Source organism: Myotis yumanensis, unplaced genomic scaffold (assembly GCF_028538775.1).
Source record: "Myotis yumanensis isolate MYYU_CA2020_CCGP unplaced genomic scaffold, mMyoYum1.0.hap1 SCAF_20, whole genome shotgun sequence".
In the NCBI taxonomy this organism is placed as follows: Eukaryota; Metazoa; Chordata; class Mammalia; order Chiroptera; family Vespertilionidae; genus Myotis; species Myotis yumanensis.
The window spans coordinates 12,332,852-12,356,170 of NW_027223771.1; the positions used below are offsets into that span (position 1 = coordinate 12,332,852).

General features: G+C 46.1%; 2 non-coding genes across 2 annotated transcripts; both read left to right on the forward strand.

The window, feature by feature from the left end:
* The first annotated feature begins 16,827 nt into the window (after window positions 1-16,827).
* Window positions 16,828-17,030, forward strand: LOC138998734 (small nucleolar RNA SNORA74). The gene has a single exon (XR_011469236.1). It is a non-coding gene; the product is annotated as a small nucleolar RNA SNORA74 (small nucleolar RNA).
* Window positions 17,031-22,163: 5,133 nt separating this feature from the next.
* Window positions 22,164-22,273, forward strand: LOC138998744 (U6 spliceosomal RNA). The gene has a single exon (XR_011469245.1). It is a non-coding gene; the product is annotated as a U6 spliceosomal RNA (small nuclear RNA).
* Window positions 22,274-23,319: the final 1,046 nt, after the last annotated feature.

The following is a 23,319-nucleotide window of genomic DNA, read 5'->3' on the forward strand; positions in this document are numbered from 1 at the left end:
TATCTGAGATTCACTAATTTGTTAAGGGCTGTTAGAATACACTTGGCTTAATTGACATCAGCTGGGACTCAGGGCGAGGTCAGAGCCATGCCCCGAGGGCGGGACCAGTGAAAAGATTGGATGTCACTCAGTCTGACTCTCCCGCCCAGTGTTAAGGGGATGGATCTCATGATGTCACAGGCCCAGCCAGATGTGATGTAACTTCCTGTAATTCGAGTCTGTAATAAACAGCTTTCAGAGCTGGCTCTCTCTGTGCCTGTCCCTCCAGAGGGCAGACTCTCTCTCTCTGTCCCTGGAGTCAGAGGGCAGACACCGCACCCAGCCCAAGCTTTTCATCTATTCTATGTCTGTCTTTCATTATTCTTTAAACCCGAAAGAGCCTCCTAACTTGCTCGAACCGGTTCAAGTCTCCCCCTCCGTGTGGGATGCGGAGAAGAGACCACAGCCCCAGCACGCCCACCATACTAATTTATGACTAGCTTATCCTAAAAGAAAAATAAATAACAGCCAATAGCTTTTATAGAATACACAATAGATATATTAGTTCTTCTAATGCAACAGGGAACTGTTCCAAGGCCAATGTGAGACATTGAAACCAAATAAAAACTGAGCTTCCTTGTAAAAACTTTATTGTTCCCAATAATTACAGATCACAAGATAGTTGCTGCTCATTACTTACATATGGCTAAATAAATTCCAGTAACTAGCTATTGGATTAGCTCTCCAATGCTTGATAATTTACCTTATTTGTTTCAGGGAATTTGAGGTTTGGCCATTCTGCCTTGTTTCACAAAGTACATTGGCCTCATTTTATTGCCCTTTTCCCATGTCTTCTGCTAAGCTCAGGATGAGCCCAAAGGACTAAAGTAGCATCCTGGATATTTGGTTAACATGCTCCAAAGCAGTGTGCTTTAGGGATAAATCTCCAATAAAATATGTTTCAAGGGTATTTCAAGGATGAACCAACTTCCAGGAACTCTTCACATTTTGCCATTCTTGGAAAAAGATATCCTCAATGCCTAAAAGTGATCATTTCCCAATTGTACTAATTTCTAGGAATAACCATACAGAGCCTTATCTGCAAATAGTAATATTGTTGGACTTGGAAGATACCAAGGTCCCTCTGTTTAAAATCCTCCCTGTGTCCCAATCAAAAGAGTGACTCTATTCTTAGTGTTTTTCTAAATATTTACTGTCCCCTGCAATTCATTTGCCCTGTGTGCTGACTGTCTTTTAGCCACGCCAGTCTTTAAACATTCAGATAATTTATACAATCTACCAGATGACTCTTATGGTTTATGAACATTCTGAAGTTACAAGAAAAAAATACTTGCTTATACTTGCGAATACACCTTAGTTCCCAATATTTCAGAAGCAATATTCTAAAAGACCGCAAGATGGGGGTATTCCTGCATACAAGCAAATTCTCAAAGCAGTGCACTGAGCTCCCAAGTTTCAAGTTCTGCTTTGTTGTTTGTTTGTGTGTCTTTCTAAAATTTCTTTATTGATTAAGTTATTACATATGTGTCCTTATCCCCACATTACCCTCCCCATCCTCCCCACTCATTCCCTCACCCCCCTGTTGTCTGTGTCCATTGGTGAGGCCTACATGCATGCAAATAAGTCCTTTGGTTGACGTCTCCCTCTTACCCCCACCCTCCCCTACCTTCCCTTTGAGGTTTGATGGTCAGATAGATGTTTCTCTGTCTCTGGATCTGTTTTTGATCATCAGTTTATGTTGTTCATTATATGTGCCACAGTCCCTGGTGGTCTAGTGATTAGGATTCGGCGCTCTCAAGTTCTGCTTTGACCAATAAGGTAGTCATTACCCACATGTGGCTAACTCAAAATGAAGTAAAAGGAGAAATCACGCTCCTAAGTTACACTAACCACCTATCAAGAGCTCAGTAGCCATATGTGGCTACTGGCTACTCTGCTGAGCAGTGCGAAATAAAACAGTTCTATTCTCACAGGATTCTCTAGTAATTTTAAAATTAGTTTTCTTTAATTTAAAAAACGAAGAAAGTTTTAGAAAGTGCTGATTCTTCCTATTATTCATAACGCTGAACAAGTGGAAAAAACTGAAATGTCCAGTGATAGAATTTTGGTTATCTGAATTGTGATTTAAACATATGCTGGAATAATACAAAGCCATTAAAATAGTCTTTTATTAGAATGTGGGGGAAGGTTTATGGTATAATTTTAAGAACAAGAGGAAGCAAAAAGTATGTATACATATATTTTTATAAATACATATATATACACATTTGAAAATATAATTCCAAATTTGGCAATTTTATACTGTATATATATATATATATATATATATATATATATATGAAACAAAGGAAAAAGATCATACTATTATCTGGTAGCTGAGGGATGTGAAATTATGGAGCATTTTATGTTCTTCTTTCAACATGCCTTTATTTTTTATCTTTTTCCAATATCACGGAGAAAAAAAATCAATAGCAGAAGAAACTATAAAAAGAATGTAGAATTTTTTGAACTTTTGCAAAAGCCAAAATAAGTTTCAGAAGATTCAGTAATGCACTTAAAAAAAAAAACAACTAAAATTTTTTTCGATTTATATAAAGTTTTGTATATCTGCTCAAGCATCTGCATAATTCTCGTCACTAAGGCAGTTGTCAAGGCAAGTGTCATTCGTAGGATGCTCCCATGTCTACAGAGCAGCTGAGTGGTCTCTGGATTCTCTCTGTCGCTACACCTGTCTAAACGCTGAGCCCAGTGTAGCATTTATTCATTTATTGGGAAGCAGATCTGTCAAACGTTTTCTATGCTCGAATTGTTCTGAATGAGAGTCTCTTCTGTGTCCCTATTGCTAGTCCTTAACCGTAAACATTCTTTTCCCACTGGTGCTTTTGGAAATTGGTTGAAATTCATGAAAGCACCAGTATGTGTCTTAGGAACGGAAGCTCCGACTCTCCATCAGGGAGGACGAGGAAACTCCTGGACACAGGAGGCAGCTTGTTGTGGGGGAGCCGACTTGGCTGGATTTGGAGCCCCACCAATTCTGGCCTCCTGTCTTCAGTTCTCTGCTTTCTAAAATGGGAGGCACATGGGGACCATTGTGGGATTAGAACAATACATGTAAAGTGCCTGAATTACGGGAGAAAGCTAGGTTTTTTTAGTTCTTATTATGCAGATGTTTATTTAACAAAATAATCCATTTTTCCCTGTTACCAACCATTTTGAGTACTGTGAGATTTTACACTGTCTGGCCAGGTGTCAGGCTGTGTTTAACATTTGTGTAGCTGGAAGTGTCAGAGGCTCCGACTTCCTCTGCAGTCTGGGCTTTTGTTTTCCCTGCTGCCTTCAGATTACCCTAAGAATTCCTTCTCAGATAGGGTTGGCTTCATGCCATGGCGATTAGTTGGCATGCAGTCATAGTCCAGAGGGCTGGAGAGTGTCACACCCAGGAACAATGGTAAGATTTCTGGGAGGAGGTGGGAAATGCATGGTTTTCTTTACTAAAATGAGAGGAGAGACTATGAAAGGTGAGATGGAAAACAAAATCACAGATGACTCCTCAGGCAGATCAAATTTGAAAAGAGCACCTAAAAGAAATGGAGAATTTGAAAACTAATTTTCTCAAATACTTTGTATACACTTACATACTCTTGAAAAGTCTTTAGGTGCCCTGTTTTTCAATGTTGTTGAATTTTCCATCAGGGAAGGTCTGCATGGATAGGAAGTAGCAGCAACGCCTTCTGAGCTCTGGTAACTGTGGGAACAAATAAAGAGACTGAGGACAGAGAACTGCAGATGCCTCTAATTCCCTCCTCTGCAGCCAGGACTCTCAGAGGGGAGAGGGGGACACGCAGACACTGGGGTTACTATTGGAGGGCTGAAGACTGCTCCCCTGAGATTAGCGGGGCAGACTGGGAGCCCCCAGGAAGGATGCTGCATGTCCTCACTCTCTCTGGGTGAGTAGAACCCCAGAGGTAAACTTGGAGTAGACCCCAGGCATGGACCCAGGCTACCTACTCCCCGAGAGACCATAGGAGATACAAAGACTCTGCCCCTGTTGCCATAACAACAAAATAGCTCCGCCTCCAGTCCCATATAACACCAATGGAAAAGGCACTGGGCTCATTTATAGACAGGATTCAGTTCATGAGGCGGAACTCAGATATTAAATTGGGCTAAATATTTTCTTTCTTTTTTTTGTATTTTATTTTATTTATTTATTTTTTTTAATTTTTCGCTAAAAGTATTACAAAGGGTATTACATAAGTGTCCTTCCCTCCCCCCCACCCCCCCCCCCCCGGCCCTTGACAAACCCCTGCCCTCCCTTACCCCCCAGTGTCTTATGTCCATTAGTTATGCTTATAAGGATGCATACAAGTCCTTCGATTGATCTCTTACTCCCCTCCCTCCTGTCCCCCAACCCTCCCTGGCCTTCCCACTGCAGTTTGACAATCAGTTTGAGGCAGCTCTGCCTCTGTATCTATTATTGTTCAAAAGTTTGTAATGGTCTTTATTATCCATGAATGGGTGAGATCACGTGGCATTTTTCCTTCATTGACTGGCTTGTTTCACTTAGCATAATGCTCTCCAGTTCCATCCATGCTGTTGCAAATGGTAAGAGTTCCTTCTTTTTAACAGCAGCATAGTATTCCATCGTGTAGATGTACCACAGTTTTCTAATCCATTCATCTACTGATGGGCACTTAGGCTGTTTCCAGATCTTAGCTATGGTGAATTGTGCTGCTATGAACATAGGGGTGCATATATCCTTTCTGATTGGTGTTTCTGGTTTCTTGGGATATATTCCTAGAAGTGGGATCACAGGGTCAAATGGGAGTTCCATTTCCAATTTTTTGCGGAAACTCCATACTGTCTTCCATAGTGGCTGCACCAGTCTGCATTCCCACCAGCAGTGCACAAGTGTTCCTTTTTCTCCACATCCTCTCCAGCACTTGTCGTTTGTTGATTTGTTGATGATGGCCATTCTGACAGGTGTGAGATGGTACCTCATTGTTGTTTTGATTCGCATCTCTCGGATGATTAGTGACTTTGAGCATGTTTTCATATGTCTCTTGGCTTTCTGAATGTCCTCTTTTGAAAGGTGTCTATTTAGATCCTTTGCCCATTTTTTGATTGGATTGTTTATCTTCTTTTTGTTAAGTTGTATGAGTTCCCTATAAATTTTGGAGATTAAGCCCTTATCAGATATGACGTTGGCAAATATGTTTTCCCACGCAGTGGGTTTTGTTGTTGTTTTGTTGATGGTTTCTTTTGCTGTGCAGAAGCTTTTTATTTTGATGTAGTCCCATTTGTTCATTTTCTCTTTAGTTTCAACTGCCCTAGGAGCTGTATCAGTGAAGAAATTGCTTTGGCATATGTCTGAGATTTTGTTTCCTTTGTATTCTTCTAGAATTTTTATGGTTTCCTGTCGTACATTTAAGTCCTTTATCCATTTTGAGTTTATTCTTGTGTATGGTGTAAGTTGGTGGTCTAGTTTCATTTTCTTGCATATATCTGTCCAATTTTCCCAACACCATTTATTGAAGAGACTATCTTGGCTCCATTGTATGTTCATGCCTCCTTTGTCAAAAATTAATTGAGCATATTGGTTCGGGCTAATTTCTGGACTCTCTATTCTATTCCACTGATCTATATGTCTGTTCTTGTGCCAGTACCAAGCAGTTTTGAGAACAGTGGCTTTGTAATACAGCTTGATATCTGGCATTGAGATCCCACCTACTTTGTTTTTTCTCAGGATCGCTGCAGCTATTCGGGGTCTTTTTTTATTCCAGATGAATTTTTGGACAGTTCGTTCTAGATCTTTGAAGAAGGCCATTGGTATTTTAATGGGAAGTGCGTTGAATGTATAGATTGCTTTGGGTAGTATGGACATTTTAATGATGTTGATTCTACCAATCCATGAACATGGTATGTTCTTCCATCTGTTTATGTCTTCCTCTATCTCTTTTTTCAACATCCTGTAGTTTTCTGAGTAGAGGTCTTTTACCTCTTTAGTTAAGTTTATTCCTAGGTATCTTAATTTTTTTGGTGCGATGGTAAATGGGATTGTTTTTATAATCTCTCTTTCTGAAAGTTCACTATTGGTTTATAGAAATGCCTCGGATTTCTTGGGGTTAATTTTGTATCCTGCTACATTGCCAAATTCATGTATTAAGTCTAGTAGTTTTTTGATGGAGTCTCTAGGGTTTTGTATGTATAATATCATGTCGTCTGCAAATAAGGACAGTTTTACTTCCTCTTTTCCAATTTGGATGCCTTTTATTTCTTCTTCTTGTCTAATTGCAATGGCTAATACTTCCAGGACTATGTTGAGCAGGAGTGGTGAGAGTGGGCATCCCTGTCTTGTTCCTGTTCTTAGGGGAAATGGTGTTAGTTTTTGACCATTGAGTATGATGTTGGCTGTGGGCCTGTCATATATGGCTTTTATTATGTTGAGGTATGATCCTTCTATTCCCACTTTGCTGAGAGTTTTTATCAAAAATGGGTGTTGGATTTTGTGGAATGCTTTTTCTGCATCAATTGATATGACCATGTGGTTTTTTTCTTTCAATTTGTTTATGTGATGTTTTACGTTTATTGATTTACGGATGTTGTACCATCCTTGCATCCCTGGGATAAATCCTACTTGGTCATGGTGTATGATCCTTCTGATGTACTGCGGGATCCGATTTGCTAAGATTTTGTTGAGGATTTTGGCATCTATGTTCATGAGGGATATTGGCCTGTAATTCTCTTTCATTGTGTTGTCTTTACCTGGTTTTGGTATTAGGGTGATGCTAGCTTCATAGAATGTGTTTGGAAGTGTTCCATCCTCTTGAACTTTTTGTAGTAATCTGAGGAGGATAGGTTTTAGTTCTTCCTTGAAAGTTTGGTAAAACTCCCCTGAGAAGCCGTCTGGTCCTGGGCTTTTGTTTGCTGGAAGCTTTCTGATAACTGCTTCAATTTCTTCCATAGTTATTGGCCTATTGAGATTTTTAGATTCTTCCTGATTGAGTTTTGGAATGTTGTATTTTTCGAGGAATTTGTCCATTTCCTCCAGGTTGTCTAGTTTGTTGGAGTAGAGTTGCCCGTAGTATTGGTTAACAATCATTTGTATTTCTGTGGGGTCTGTTGTTATTTCGCCTCTATCATTTCTGATTTGGTTTATTTGGGACCTCTCTCTTTGCTTCTTGGTGAGCCTGGCTAGGGGTTTGTCAATCTTGTTTATCCTTTCCAAGAACCAGCTCTTGGTTTCATTGATTTTCTGTATTGTTTTTTTGGTCTCTATTTCATTGATTTCTGCTCTAATCTTTATTATCTCCTTCCTTCTGCTCACTCTGGGGTTTTCTTGTTGCTCTCTTTCTAATTCTTTGAGTTGTAGAGTTAGATGATTAACTACCATTTTTTCTTGTTTTTTGAGATAGGCCTGTAGAGCTATAAACTTCCCTCTCAGGACTGCTTTCATTGTGTTCCATAGGTTTTGGATTGTTGTGTTTTCATTGTCATTAGTGTCCAGGATGTTTTTAATTTCTTCTTTGATGTCATTGGTAACCCAATCAATATTTAATAACATGCTATTCAGCTTCCAAGTGTTTGAATATTTTGGGTTGTTTTTATTGCAGTTTATTTCTAACATTATGCCATCGTGGTCTGAGAAGATGCTTTTTATGATTTCCATCTTCTTGAATTTGTGGAGACTTTGCTTGTGACCCAATATGTGGTCTATTTTTGAATATGTCCCATGAGCACCTGAGAGGAATGTATATTCCATGGCTTTGGGGTGAAGTGTTCTTAAGATGTCAATTAAGTCCATGTGATCTAGTGAGTCATTTAGGATTGCTGTTTCTTTGCTGAGTTTTTGTCTAGCGGATTTATCCAGTGATGTCAGTGGTGTATTAAAGTCCCCTACTATGATTGTATTGTTGTCGATCTCTCCCCTGATTTCTTCCAGGAGTTTTCTTATGTATGTGGGTGCTCCTGCATTGGGTGCATATATGTTTATCAGGGTTATATCCTCTTGTTGTATTGATCCCTTTAGTATTATGAAGTGGCCTTCCTTGTCTCTTGTTATGGCCTTCACTTTGAGGTCTATTTTGTCGGATATAAGTATTGCTACCCCAGCTTTTTTTTCATTTCCATTTGCCTGAAAGATATTTTTCCATCACTTCACTTTCAGTCTGTGTGAGTCCCTTCTAATGAGGTGGGTCTCTTGTAGACAGCAAATGTATGGGTCATGTTTTTTTATCCATTCAGCCACTCGATGTCTTTTGATTGGACCATTTAGTCCATTTACATTTAAAGTTATTATTGAAAGATACATGTTTGTAGCCATTCTATTTTTTTGTGGCTGCTTTCTTTCTGGGCTTTTTATTTCTTCTTTTTACACCAGTCCCTTTAGCATTTCTTGCATTGCTGGCTTGGTGGTGATGAACTCCCTTAGCTTTTTTTGTCTGTGAAGCTTCTTATTTCCCCTTCAATTTTGAATGATAGCCTTGCTGGATAGAGTATTCTTGGATTCAGTCCTTTGCTTTGCATCACTTTGTAAATTTCTGTCCATTCTTTTCTGGCCTGATGTGTTTCTGTTGAGAAATCGTTTGATAATCTGATGGGGGATCCTTTGTAGGTAACTCTCTGTTTCTCTCTTGCAGCCTTTAAGATTCTCTCTTTGTCTTGTACATTTGCCATCGTTATTATGACGTGTCTTGGTGTTGGTCTTTTGGGGTTCATCTTGCCTGGGACTCTCTGTACTTGTGTAACTTTTTTCTTCCCCATATCAGGGAAGGTTTCTGTCATTATTTCTTCAAATAGATTTTCTAATCCTTGCTGCTCTTCTTGTCCTTCTTGCAGCCCTATTATGCGTATGTTACTTCGTTTCATGTTGTCCCGAAGCTCCCTTAGGCTCTCCTCCTGTTCTTTAATTTTTTTCTCCAGTTGCTGTTCAGATTGAGCTTGTTTCTCTGCCTTATCTTCTAACTCACTAATTCGGTCTTCTGCTTCTTCTAGTCTGCTGTTGAAACTTTCCATGGTGTTTTTGATTGTAGCTATATCACTTTTCATTTCTTCCTGATTCTTGCATAGGTTGTTGATTTTCTCATCCATCCAGTGAATGAATTGTACAACCATTATTCTGAATTCTTTTTCTGTCATGTTGCACGCTTCAACTTCATTAATTTCCTTTCTTGGTGATTCCTCATTGTCTTTCCTCTGGGTGTTGTGTTGTCTCTTCATTCTGATTATCTCCTGATGGTTCAAAGGTCGAGTTGCGTGGGCCTGGGCCGTGTGCAGTGGGAGGCTCCCACCACCCTAGCGTCACTGAAGAGCTCTGACACTAAGATGTGTGGTTGTTGTTGGTTGGTGGGAACCAGGCTCGCTCTGTGTCAGTGTTGCCGACACTCAATGTGGCCTCGCACGTGCCCTTAGAATTAGGGACCCTGCCTGCACTGTGCTGAAATAGAGGCCCCCCTGGAGCGTGTTGAAAACCAGAGCAGAGCCCCCTAGCTTGCGCCAGGAGTCAGAGTTCCCCAAGAGCCCAGTATCAGAGTCTCTGTTGCTTCGTGCGACCTCACCTTGAGAATCAGGGTCCCTGTGTGCCCTTGCACCAGGAATTGGATTCACTGGCTCTTAGTATGAATGCACAGGAAATCAGGATCTCAGGCGCAGGTGATAAGAAACACAGTCAAGTCAGTGGTGCTTGGTGCTGCCTCCTGCCCTGAGAAACAGGGTCCCTGGGCCTGTGCTAGGCGGACAAACTCCCATTCGCGTGATTGCTCCCAGCCCAGGGCTCCAATGCCAGCAGTGAGCGCAGGATTAGTTCCTGGTGCTGTGCGCACTTTTGCTCCCAGCCCAGGGCTCCAAAGCCCAGTGCGCGTAGGGTCAGTTCCTGGTGGTGTGCGCCCTTATGCTCCCAGCCCAGGGCTCCAAAGCCAGCAGTGCGCGCAGGATTAGTTCCTGGTGCTGTGCGCGCTTTTGCTCCCAGCCCAGGGCTCTGAAGCCCGCAGTGCACATAGGATCAGTTCCAAGGTGCTTGCGCACTTCCAGGCCAAAGATCCTGCAGCGCTGAGGCCCCGGCAAGGGGTAGGTCTATCATTTAGTTACTCTGGCGCTGCCCACGAGCCTGGGGGAAGGGGGGATGGGCTCTGGTACTCACGGATCTGCCGCAGGGATTTCTGAACTTTTGGTGTCCGAAGGTCTGTAGCTGTGGTCGCAGGTCTCTGTCCCCAGTAGCTGCAGGGTCCTGGTATCCTTCTGAGATCAGACTGGGTGGTGCTGAGGCCAGGATCCTAGTCTCAAGCAGCTCTGTTTCCCAAGATGGCGTGGTCGCTGTGCCTTTGCTGGCTGCCCAGGAGTGTCTGCGCCAGGAGCGGGACTCCGCCGCCTAAGACTGCCGGGTTTAGCAGCCCCTTAGAAGACCTGCAGAGTCTAACTGTCCCTAGCTCATACACACTCACCACACATGTCCACACACGCCTCTATCACTTCCTTGCACTCTCACACTCTCTCCCTCCCTACCTTCCTGCTGGTCGCCATTTTAAAGACTCCTGGGCTAAATATTTTCTTTTGCTCCTCTCCCCTCTATCCTCTGGTGGGGAACTCAAGAGAAAGTTCATTTAGAAATAAATGAATAAGATATGTTTCCTCTGCACATTTAACATACTGAGTACATTTGCCACTTTGATCCTGACTTATCCTTAGTCATACAAAACTGTAACTATATCTGGCATTTCTTCTTAAACGTTTTTCTTCTTAAACGTTTTTCTTCCTCGCTACAATGTGCAAAGGACATTTCTTATTATAAAGCTGGTGCTGTGATTTCAGCTATTGTATATCTGAGAAATAAGCTGAGCTTCCTTTCACCAGATACTGACCAGGGATCTTGTGAAAATAGCATAAAGGCTCTTGGGAGGAGAGAACACTTCCTAGTATCTAGTGATAAAAGTAAACTCCTGAATTTGTATATATTTCTTAAAAAGAAACCTTCAAAAGTAATTGCTGAATTGCCACTCAGCACTGGGGACACTTTGGTCCTAGCACAGGCCTAGGCACTTACTGCGAAAGTCAGTTCTAGAAATGTCTGTAAAACAAACATTTGGCAAATGAATGAACAAAGAAGCAAAGAAACACTGATAGAGAAGATGTTCCACTCTGCTGATTTAAAGTTTGTATTCAAAAGGAGGTTTGAAGCTTCCTGCCGTGTTTTTTAGCTTCTTTGGATTTTTAAGAGGCAGGACCTTTGAAGTCTAATGGGAGAAAGACAAGAAAGTGCTGAGTTCAGAACCATGGGCAGTGGGAATATCGGGGAAGCTCAGACCAGTCATTTCATCTCCCTGAACCAGTTTCAATCTGCAAAACAAGTAATGCGTGTTTTTTAAAAAGATATTTTTATTTATTAAATCCATTGGGGTGACATTGGTCAACATGAACATATAGGTTTCAGGTGTGGGTTTCTATGTTACAGGATCTGTATATTGCATCCTGTGCCCAACGCAGGAAGCAACACCAGGCTGGTGAACAGGAGATGAGGTGTAAATGCGAATCATGGGTCAACAGGCCACCAGAGGCCAAAGGGCTGGCCTGTGAAGGACCAGGGACAGGAGCAACACCCTGGGGTGAACCTGGTCTGCAGTCAGAACCCTCTCCTCCCCGAGGCAGTTCACAAAGCAGCTCCTGCATTTCTGAATAAGAAATTGAGACACAGGTTTTGACAAAAAAATTTAATAATAAGATATTTTAAAATTTTCTGAATTCATGTGGGATGTCCTAAAGTGGATTAAGATATCATATGTATGTACCTGTTAATGAATCAGGTTTATTACAAATATAAAATATATGAAATCAGAAAAGAGCTCCTTGCGCAGGAATTCACTCAGCAAGTGTGTGCTGTCTACCTGGGTCTCAGGGGCGGGGCCTTCACAGGTCACCTTTCAGGCGCTGAGAGGGACTGAGAGACAGACAGGTGAACAAGAACCAAGCCAACACTTTATTTCAGAAGACAGGAAGAGCCATGAAGAAAACAGACTGAGCTTACATGACTAGGGAGCCACAGGGACACAAAGGATTTCTGTTGGTGCCCTGACCAATGACCTTAAACGCAGTGGTTCACAGGACAAAGTGTGTGATCCCAGGTGCTGTGGGTCAGAAACCCGAGGCGGTTCATTGGGTTGCCCTGCTCCCAGGAGGCCTCCAGGGGGCAGGGGCTGCTCAAGGGGAGGTGCCAGAACCCATTCCTTATGGGACAGTTCCCTTCTGTGTCCCTGCCAATGGCACTCCCAGCTTCCTGGGGGCTCCCAAACATGGTGGCCTTTGATCCCTTCCTCCAGCCTCAAAGCCAGCAACTCAAGTGGAGTCCCTCCCTGGCTTCTCTGACCCACCCTCCCACCCAGTTTTCACTGTCAAGAACACCTGGTTATGGAGGGCCAGGACCTGGGCGTGAGCCACACCTCCTGTGCTTTCTGTAGAGGCCTGGGGTGTGTTGGTGTCAATAATGTTTATTCACTGATTTTCAACAACAAGAACACAAGAAAGCTGGAGAGGTTGGCCCACATGGCTGACCTGGCAGGGTTGCTAGGTTACCTCTATGACCTGTCTTACTTTTCTGACCTCTGTTAGTACTGTGACCTAATGCCAGGTGTACCCCTTAGGTCTGGATGGGGGCTCCCCAGTAGGGTGACTCCCAAGCAGGCTCAGGGAAGGGGTCCCCAATATATTTAAACTCAAACATGGCTGTTGAGACAGACCTAGCCCCATGGAGACCTGGGGAAGCCACCCCCAAAGGAGATACAGTGCCCCAGGCAAGGAGAGCCAGGCTGAATGGGAACAGCAGAAGGCAGGGGGCACATACAAGGCCCTAGTGTGGGCTGAAATTACTGCCACAGCATGAAGGCTTTTAGGCACCAGAATAGGGGGATCTGATTTATATTTTTTAAAGATCACTCGGTGATTTGACATTTGAAATGATATTTGACATGTGTCCTGAGAGTCCGGGAGGATTTGGGCAGAAGATGGTGAGATGTACTTCAGGTGAAGACAGTGGACACAGCCTCGAGGCAGGACAGATGAACACTGGGGACCGGAGCACATGCCTCGCAGAGCCTGTGAGTGATGGGACAGGGCAGGGAAACAGAAGACCCTGCATGGAGGGGACAGGGCAGGGGAAAGGGGACCTTCCATACAGAGTGCAGGGCAGGGAAGGGGAGGCAATTACCCCTCCATGGAGGGGGCAGGGCAGGGAGGAGAGGGGACCCTCCATTGAGGGGACAGGGCCGGAAGCAGAGGGGACCCTCCATGGAGGGAGGGCATGGGTCACGGAGGAAAGGGGACCCTCCATGGAGGGGGGGACTGTAAGGGGAAGGAAACCCTCCATGGGGGCACAGGGTAGGAGGAGAGGGGATCCTCCATGGAGGGGATGGGTCAAGGAGGGGAAGGATCCCTCCATGGATAGGAAGGGCAGGGAGGAGAAGGGACCCTCCATGGAGAGGGGACTGTAGAAGGATGGGAACCCTCCATGGAGGGACAGGCAGAGAGGAGAGGGGACCCTCCATGGAGGGGAAGGGCAGGGAGGAGTTGGGACCCTACATGGAGGGACAGGTAGGCAGTAGAGGGGAACTCCATGGAGAGGACAAGGCTGATAGGAGAGGGGACTCTCCATGAAGGGGACAGGGCCGGGAGAAGAGGGGACCCTCCATGGAGGGCATGGGTCAGGGAGGAGAAGGGACCCTCCATGGAGAGGGGACTGTAGAAGGATGGGAACCCCTTATGGAGGGGACAGCAGAGAGGAGAGGAGACCCTCTATGGATGGGACGGGTCAGGGAAAAGAGAGGACCCTCCATGGAGGGGGCAGGGCAGGGAGGAGAAGGGACCCTCAATAAAGGGGACAGTTGAGGGAGGAGAAGGATCCCTCCATGGAGAGGAAGAGCAGGGAGGAGAAGGGACCTCCATGGTAAAGAAGGGCACGGAGGAGATGGGACCCTCCATGGAAGGGAAGGTTAGTGGGAATGGGTACTCTATATGGAGAGGGAAGTGCAGGGGGTGTGGGGAACAGGGAACTCTCCATTGATGGGGCAGGGAAGTGGGGATGGGGAACACAGGACCTTCCATGAATTGGCCGGTCAGGGAGGAGAGGGGACTCTCCATGGAGGAGTGAGGTAAGAAAAAGTGGGGACACTCATTTGAGGGGATTGGGCAGGGAGTAGAGGGTACCCTCCAGGGAGGGGGCAGAACAGTGGGGATAGGGAACACTCTATGGAGGCTAGAGGACAGGTGGGGCAGGGAACCCTCCATAGAGGCGGCAGGGCGAGGTGGGGACAGAGAACCCTCCATGGAGGGGACAGTGTAGGAAGGAGAGGGAACTATCCATGGAGGGGACAGGGCAGGAAGGAGAGGGAACCATCCATGGAGGTGAGAGGGCAGGAAGGAGAAGGGACCCTCCATGGAGGGGACAGGGCAGGAAGGAGAGGGAACACTCCATGGAGGGGACAGGGCAGGAAGGAGAGGGAACACTCCATGGAGGGGACAGGGCAGGAAGGAGAGGGGACCCTCCTTGGAGAGGACAAGGCAGGGAGGAGAAGGGACTCTATATAAAGGGTGGAGGGCAGGGGAAGAGGGAAACTTTCATGGAGGGGACAGGCCAGGGAGAAAAGGGGACCCTCCATGGATGAAGTAGGACATGGAATAGAAGGGATTCTCCATACAGGGTGGAGGGCAGCAGACAGAAAAACCTTCATGGAGGGGCAGAGCAAGGGGACATGGAACCCTCCTGGGAGGGGAAAGTGCAAGGGGACAGAGAACCTACAGGCAGGGGGACAGGACAGTTTGGACAGGGAACCCTTCAGAAAGGAGTTAGAGCTGGGGGACAGGGAACTCCACTTGGAGGGAGAGACGGAATAGTGGGTACAGAAACCCCTCCGTGCAGTGGGGAGGGCAGGAGTAAAGGAAACCCCAATTAAAGAGGGGCAGGGCAGGGAGGAGAGGGGAGACCAGGAACCCTCTATGGGGAGGGAGCAGGGTAATTGGACAGGGAACCCCATGCCGGGGGAGGGCAGGAGAAAGGGAAACCTCACTTTGAGAGAGCAGGGCAGGGAGGAGACAGATCTATCCTTTTTGGAGCAGGGCTGGGGAACAGGGATCCCAACTATAGGGGGAGGGGCATGGAGGAGAAGGTACCCTCCATGGACGGGCATGGCAGGGGAGTAGAGAACCCCACGTTGAGTGGGAGTGGCAGGGAGGAGAAGGCACCCTCCATGGAGGGGGCAGGGCAGGGGGACAGAGAACCTCACTTGTATGGGGCAAGCAGTGGGGAAAGGGAACCCCGGTTTGAGGGAGAAGGGCAGGGAGGAGACAGAAACCTACATGGAGGGACAGGTCATACAGGAGAGGGAACAGAGAATCCTTCATGGAGGGGAGAGACTGGGGGGATAGGGAACCCTACTTTGAGACAGCAAGGATTTTGGCACATGTCCTTAAATAGATGGCAGGGCAGCAGGGAGAGGGCATCCTCCATGGAAGTAGCAGAGCAGGGAGGACAAAGGACCCCACATAGTCTGAGCAGGATAGTGGGGTGAGGGCACCATCCATGGAGGGGCCAGGGAAGGGGGGACATGGGAGTAGAGATAGGTAACAGGGGAAACAGACCCTCCTTGGAGAGTCCCCTGTTTCCCCAGGGTGGGGCCCTTGTTCCCCAGCCCTGCCCCTTCCCAGCATTCCCTGTCCTACCTGTCCATCGGCCCCTCCCATGGTCCCCTACCCCCGCTGCCCTGCCTTCTCATGGAGGGGCCGCCGTCTCCCCTGCTCTGACCACGCTGTGGTTGGTGCCCTTATCCCTCTGCCTTTCCCTCCATGGAGGGTCTTCTGTTTCCCTGCCCCGACCCCTCACTCACAGGCATCTGAGGGGCATATGCTCTGGTCTCTCCAGTGTTCGTCTCTCCTGTTTCCAGGCTGACAGTTCACTCTCTGTACCTGAAGCACATTCTCATCTTCTTCATCTGTCTACATCCTACCCTTGCTCTCAAGACACATCTCAAATATCATTTCAAATGTCAAATCACAAACAGGGAAGGGAGGTGGGGAGTGGGGGGTGGGGGGTAGGAGGTGAGGGTGGGTGGTGTGGGGTGTGGAATGTAGGGTGGTGGGTCGGGGGTAGTATTGGGGAGTAAGAGTGGGAGGTAGGGGTGAGGGATAGTGGTGGGGGATGGGAGCTGGTGGGTGGGGGGTCGGGGTGGCAGGTTGGGGCAGTGGGTGTGGGGTATGGTGAGGCAAATGGGGGCTGGGTGTGTGGGGTGTGGGGTATGAGGTGGCAGGTGGGGGCTAGGGGAGTGGAGTTTATGGTGGCAGGTGGGGGTGGCATGTGGGGAGTGGGGCGTAGGGTTGGTGGGTGACTGGTGGGGGAGGGAGAAGAGGGCATAAGGAGGATAAATGATGATGGAAGGAGACTTGACTTGGAGGCAGTGAACACACAATACAATATACTGATAATGCATTATAGAATTGCACGCCTGACCGATGCAATTTTATTAATGAATGTCACCCAAATAAGGTTGATTAAAAATAAAGAAAAGGTGGGTCTTTTGAGGTTGCTTAGGTTATGAGGGTGGACCCCGCATGAATAGGATTAATACCCTTTTCAAAGATATCCTATGCTAAGCTTATCAGGAGATGACTTTATATGTTATATAAATGTCTAACCACTATTTTGTACACTTGAAACTAATATTGAATGTCATCCCTAATTGAAAAAAATAAATTAGTAAAACAATTTTTAATACAAATAAAAATGAAAATCAGAGTGATCTTTAAAAAATATAAATCAGATCATTTCACTCTGTGCCTAAAAGCCTTAAGCGCTCCAGCAGGGGTCAGCTCTCCAGACAGAATCATGCCTGTGAGGGTGTTACACCGCTGGGAGAGGAACGCCTTGTCTTCTTCCTCCAGTTGCTCCCTTCACTGCTCTGGTGACACGTGACACTGGTGCAAGGCAGTATTGTGCTTCCTTGAGAGTGAGCTAAGCAGCACTTTGGCTGCTCAGTTGTTGTGTGGGAGCAGACACAGGAAAAATAAATTTAAGCCTTAAAGGTTCTAACAGCATTTCAACCCACCAAACGGACCTCTATCCTCCCTTCCCTACACTCCAGCCAGCCTGGCTCATCCAGCCGTGAAGAAAGAAGGCAGGGATAGTGCTGCTCAAAAGCCCATGAGCGTGCATGTGGTCAGAAGTCTGGAGAGAGCTCCAGTTCTCTTAGGATAGAAATGGAGGGATGAATCTGCTGAAATCAGCCACCCATGAGGGGACTCTACTTTTCACTACTTGAGGAGGACATCACACCTGCATGATCTGCCATGCTCTTGCTCCCCTGTGGCATCCCAGGGGACCCATGAATCATCCACCACAGGAAGCAGTTCTCTGGCCTCTGAGAATGCACAGACCCTCTGCAAAGCCCTTCAGCTCACACGGCTGATCTCAGACTACAGATCCCAGACATCTTCATCCTGGGAAGGAGCCTCTTTTGACTTTTTCATTCCCCTCCTACAAACAATGCTAGGTCTGTGTCTTCTGTACACTGCTCAAAGATGTGTGAGGACCCAGTGGGTGGCAGCTGGACCTGGTATACAATGGGGAATTTGCTGAGTGGCCTCACACCCAACACTGATACTGAGCTTGAACCTGCATTAATCTGGTGAACACCACTCACCTCTACCTGGGGACTCCCTGAGAACCTACCTTATGTAACTTGAGTGCTTCCAGAGACTCTTTCATTAACTGAGACTCACAGGTACCCAGCAGATGGAGGCAGACAGAGAGGCAGAATGTGGTGTGCTCTGGGACTTTTGCTGACCTGTCCCCAGGCTCAATGCTAGTAAAAGCCAGCTTTGGTGCTCTGCTTGGACCTTCCGGTGCTCACTCAGCCTCAGCAGAGGCTGTCACAAATTGTGAATTGCTTTGTAGATCCAAATAGATTGCCCTGCGCCAGTCACATAAAGCATCTGACATTGTTCAGCACCAGAGTCCCTCCCAGGAAGCCCCAGGACCAACAAGCCCAGTGGCCAGCTTCAGAGCACATCAGAGCAGGATACAATTAGCCTTACAAGAGGCATATCCAAAGAGAGATCTAGGCAGGCACCATAACCTGCTGAGATGAATTGCGCTCCACCTGGTCAACACCTGTCAGCAGCTCATACACTACACTGTAGGCAGGGTAACTATGGTCCCAGCCAACTAGCCTGAGCATCGACTCAACACATGCATGAGCCAATAGCCATCATGAATCAACTACCACAGGAAGGTTCACATCACACACAGGGCACATCCCTGGAGCACTCAACTCAGGTGATCAAGAAGCCCTTGCCACTGGGTTCCACAGGACATCTACTACACAAAGCCACACTACCAAGACCTGGATTTTAATACAAAGAAACAAACACACAGAGGCAGCCAAAATGCAAAGAAATATGCCCCGAATTTAAGAACAGGAGACACACCCAGAAAAAATGCTAAACAAAGTGAAGGCAAGCAATACTCCAGATACAGCATGTTTAAAAAACGTGGTTGTAAGGATGTTAATAGAAGTTCGGCAAAGAGTGGATGAAATCAGTGGGACTTGAAAACTGGCAGTAGGCATGACAAAGAACATTTAAGCCATATAAAAGATCCCGTCAGAAATAAAGAGTACAATCTCTGAAATGAAGAATACACTACAGAAAATAAATAGTTGAATGAAGCAGAGAATCAAATTAGTGATTTGGAAGACCAGGTCAGAGAAGACAAAAGCATCAAAAAGAAAACTTTAAAAATGAGGACTGTTTAAGAGACTTTTGGGACAATAGGAAACATGAACAACATCCACCTTATAGGAGTACAAGGAGAAAAGAGAGATTCAGGGACTACAGCCTATTAAAAGAAATAATGACAGAACACTTCCCTAACCTGGTGAAGGAAGAGACACACAAGTCCAGGAAGCCCAGAGTCCCAAAGAAGATGAACCCAAAAAGGCCCGCCACCAGGACACATCATAATTAAAAGGACAAAGATAAAAGACAGGACATTTTAAAAGCAACAAGATAAAGATGGTCAGTTACCTAAAAGGGAGGTCCCATAAGATTGTCGGCTTATTTCTCTACAGAAACATACCATGCCAGTAGGGATTGGCACAAAATATTCAAAGTAATGAAAAGCCTAGGACTTTCAACCAAGACTACTCTACTCAGCAAGGCTATCATTTAAAATTGATGGAGAAATAAAGAGCTTCCCGACAAGAAACAGAAAAAGAGGTGTATTACCACCAAACCATTAGTATAAGAACTATCAAGAAGGAATCAAAGGGAATCAGAGTTAAAAGAATAAAACATATCTATGAATAATCACTTTAAATGTAAGTGGCTTAACTGCTGCAATTAAAAGACATGGCAGCTGAATCGATAAGCAAACAATAACCATATATATGCAGTCAACAAGAGACCTACCTCAGAATGAAAGATATACAGACAAAAAGCAAGGAGATGGCAAAATATATTTCATGCAAATACAAATAGAAAAAAAAAAGCTGGGGAGGTAATACCTATAGCAGACAAAATAGACTTTAAAACAAAGACTATAGCCCTAACTGGTTTGGCTCAGTGGATAGAACGTCGGCCTGCAGACTGAAGGATCCCGGGTTCGATTCCCGTCAAGGGCATGTACCTTGGTTGCAGGCACATCCCCAGTAGGGGCTGTGCAGAAGGCAACTGATCTGATGTTTCTAACTCTCTGGCCTTCTCCCCTCCTCTCTGTGAGAAACCAATGGAAAATGTTTAAAAACAACAACAACAACAACAAAGGCTATATTGATCGATAAGGAAGGCTACCACATAATGATAAAGAGAGCAATCCAACAAGAGGATTTAACCCTTGCAAACATGTGTTTCCACAACATAAGAGCAAGTAAATGTGTAACCTAAATCCTGATGTACATAAATGGAGAGGTCAACAATAAGAGAGTCATAGTAGGGGATTTTCACACCCCCTTGGCATCAATGGCTGGATCTTCCACACAGAAAATGAAGAAGGAAAGAGTGGCCTTAAATAGCACACTAGATCAAATGGATTTAATTGGTATCTTCAGAGCATTTCACCCTGAAGCAATAGAATATACATTCTTTTTAAGTGGACGTTCCACATTATCCAGATAGACTACATGTTAGGGCACAAAAACAGTCTCAGTAAATTTAAGAAGATTGAAATCATATCAGGAAACTTTTCTGATCATCACTGGATATAACTAGAAGTCAAATAGAAAAAAACTGATCTACAAGTGATCTATTACTGAATTGTACACACCTAAAACCACCCTGCCCCGATAAATTTATTAACAGAGAAATAAAATCAATGAAAAGCAAAATATATATAAATCGGGAGATACATGGTGGTGAGAATTGCTGTCAATATACTTCATGTATACTTAACTGTGGTTAAAACTCTAAATCTCATATTTATTTGACCACAATAAAAATTAGTAATTATAGGATTTAAAAGAAAGAAAAAACTGTAAAACACAGAAAGTCTTGGAGGCTAATTAACATGTTACTACACAATGAGTGGTTAACAATGAGATCAAGGAAATAGTGAAATAATACCTTAAAACACATGGAAATGAGAGCACAACAATCCTAACTCTATGGAGCACAGCATAAGCCATCCTAAGAGGGAAATTCATAACATTACAGGCCTACCTCCAGAAACAAGAAAAATCTGAAATACATCATCTAACTTTACACTTAGAGAAACTAGTGCAAAAGAAAAACAAAGATACCACAAGTAAGAAGAATAAAGGAAATAATAAATATCAGAGTAGAAATAAACAAAACAGTAAAAAACAAGAGATCAATGAAGCACCAGCGATTGTAAGTCAGTGGTTAGAGCTATGGTCCATGCACCAAAGCATCATGGGAATAATTCCCAGTCAAGGGCACATACCTGGATTTCAGATTCACCCCAGACCTCTGTTGAGGGGGGTGTGTGTGAGACAACCATTTGATGTGTGTGTCTCACATTGATGTCTCTCTCTCTTTCTATTTCCCCTCCCTCAGCCCTTCCCTCCCTTACTCCCTCTTCTCTAAAAAAATAAAAATAAAAAAAAAAAAATTCATTGGAAAATATATCCTTGGTGAGGATTAAAAGAAAAAATAACTTCTCAACCAACGCAGGTGATGGACTGGATAGTTTCACAGTGCATTTCATCAAACAGTCAGAGAAGAACTAGTACCTGTTCTCTTCAACCTCCTCCAAAACACTCAAGGCAAGGGAAGACTCCCAAGCTCATTTTATGAGTCCAGCATTATCCTAATTCCCAAATCAGAATAAGACTTTACAAAGAAAGAAAAGGATAGGCCAATATCCCTGATGAATGTAGATGCTAAAATCCTCAACAAAATATTGGCAAACTGGATCCAGTAATATATTCAACAGATGACACAACCATGATGAAGTGGGATTTATTCTAGGGATGCAACTTTGGTACAGTATCTGCTCATAAACAACATGATACAGCATAAACAAAATAAAGAATAAAAATCACATGCTTATAACAATAGATGCAGAAAGAGCAGTCAACAAAACACAGCACCTATTCATTGTAACAACTCTCAGCAAAGGGTGAATGGAATGAATACACGTCAACATAATAAATATCATGTAGAAAGAAAGAAAGAAAAAAGAAGGCAGGAAGAAAGAAAGAAAGAAAGAAAGAAAGGAAGAAAGAAAGAAAGAAAGAAAGAAGAAGAAAGAAGAAAGAAGTAAGAAAGGAAAAGAGAGAAAGAAGAAAGAAAATGAAAGAAAGGAAGGATGGAAGGAAGATGTTGAAGAAGATACAAATATGTCAAAGCATAAATGATGTTCTAAGATAGGAAGAATTAACAACATTGAAATGTCCAATGACGTACTTCAGAGAGCGACTACAAATATCAGAAATATTTATATGGATGTACAAAAAAAACCCCAACACATAAACAAATACACACACACAGACACACACACACACACACACACACACACACACACACACAACAAAAACAAATAAAAGAAAACCAAACCAATAGCCACAGTAATCATGAGAAAGAAGAACAAAGTTGGAGGAATCATGCTACCTGATATCAAACTATACTACAAGGCAATAGTAAGAAATATAGTACGGAACAGAATAAAAAGCCCAGTCTTCGACTCGGCAACAGCACATATACTAAAGTTGGAATGATACAGACGAGATTGGCATGGCCCCTGCGCAAGGGTGACACACAAATTCCTGAAGCATTCCATATTTCCTGGGCTGGGTGGGGGACTAGGGCTGGGGGGGTGAGAGACAGGCCGGCCTGGCTGGGTGGGCGGGAGACGGGCAGGACTCGGGCTGGGGGGGGAGGGAGAAGGGCGGGACCGGGCTGGGGGGGGCGGGAGACGGGCGGGACCCAGCTGGGGGGGGAGGGAGACGGCGGGCCTGGGCTGGGGGGGGAGGGAGACGGGCGGGAAAGGGTTGGGGGGGGAGGGAGACGGGCGGGACAGGGCTGGGGGGGAGGGAGACGGGCGGGACACCGGCTGGGGAGGAGGGAGAAGGGCGGGACCGGGCTGGGGGGGGAGGGAGATGGGCGGGACAGGGCTGGGGGGGAGGGAGACGGGCGGGACTGGGCTGGGGGGGGAGGGAGACGGGCGGGAAAGGGTTGGGGGGGGGAGGGAGAAGGGCGGGACTGGGCTGGGGGGGGAGGGAGACGGGCGGGAAAGGGTTGGGGGGGGAGGGAGAAGGGCGGGACTGGGCTGGGGGGGGACGGAGATGGGCGGGACCGGGCTGGGGGGGGAGGGAGACGGGCGGGAAAGGGTTGGGGGGGGAGGGAGACGGGCGGGACAGGGCTGGGGGGGAGGGAGACGGGCGGGACCGGGCTGGGGGGGGAGGAAGACGGGCGGGACCGGGCTGGGGGGGGAGGGAGAAGGGCGGGACCGGGCTGGGGGGGGACGGAGATGGGCGGGACCGGGCTGGGGGGGGAGGGAGATGGGCGGGACCGGGCTGGGGGGGGAGGGAGACGGGCGGGACCGGGCTGGGGGGGGAGGGAGAAGGGCGGGACCGGGCTGGGGGGGGGCGGGAGACGGGCGGGACCGGGCTGGGGGGGGAGGGAGAAGGGCGGGACCGGGCTGGGGGGGGCGGGAGACGGGCGGGACCGGGATGGGGGGTAGGGAGAAGGGCGAGACCGGGCTGGGGGGGGGAGGGAGATGGGCGGGACCGGGCTGGGGGGGGGAGGGAGAAGGGCCGGACTGGGTTGGGGGGGGAGGGAGACGGGCGGACAGGGTTGGGGGGGGAGGGAGACGGGCGGGACCGGGCTGGG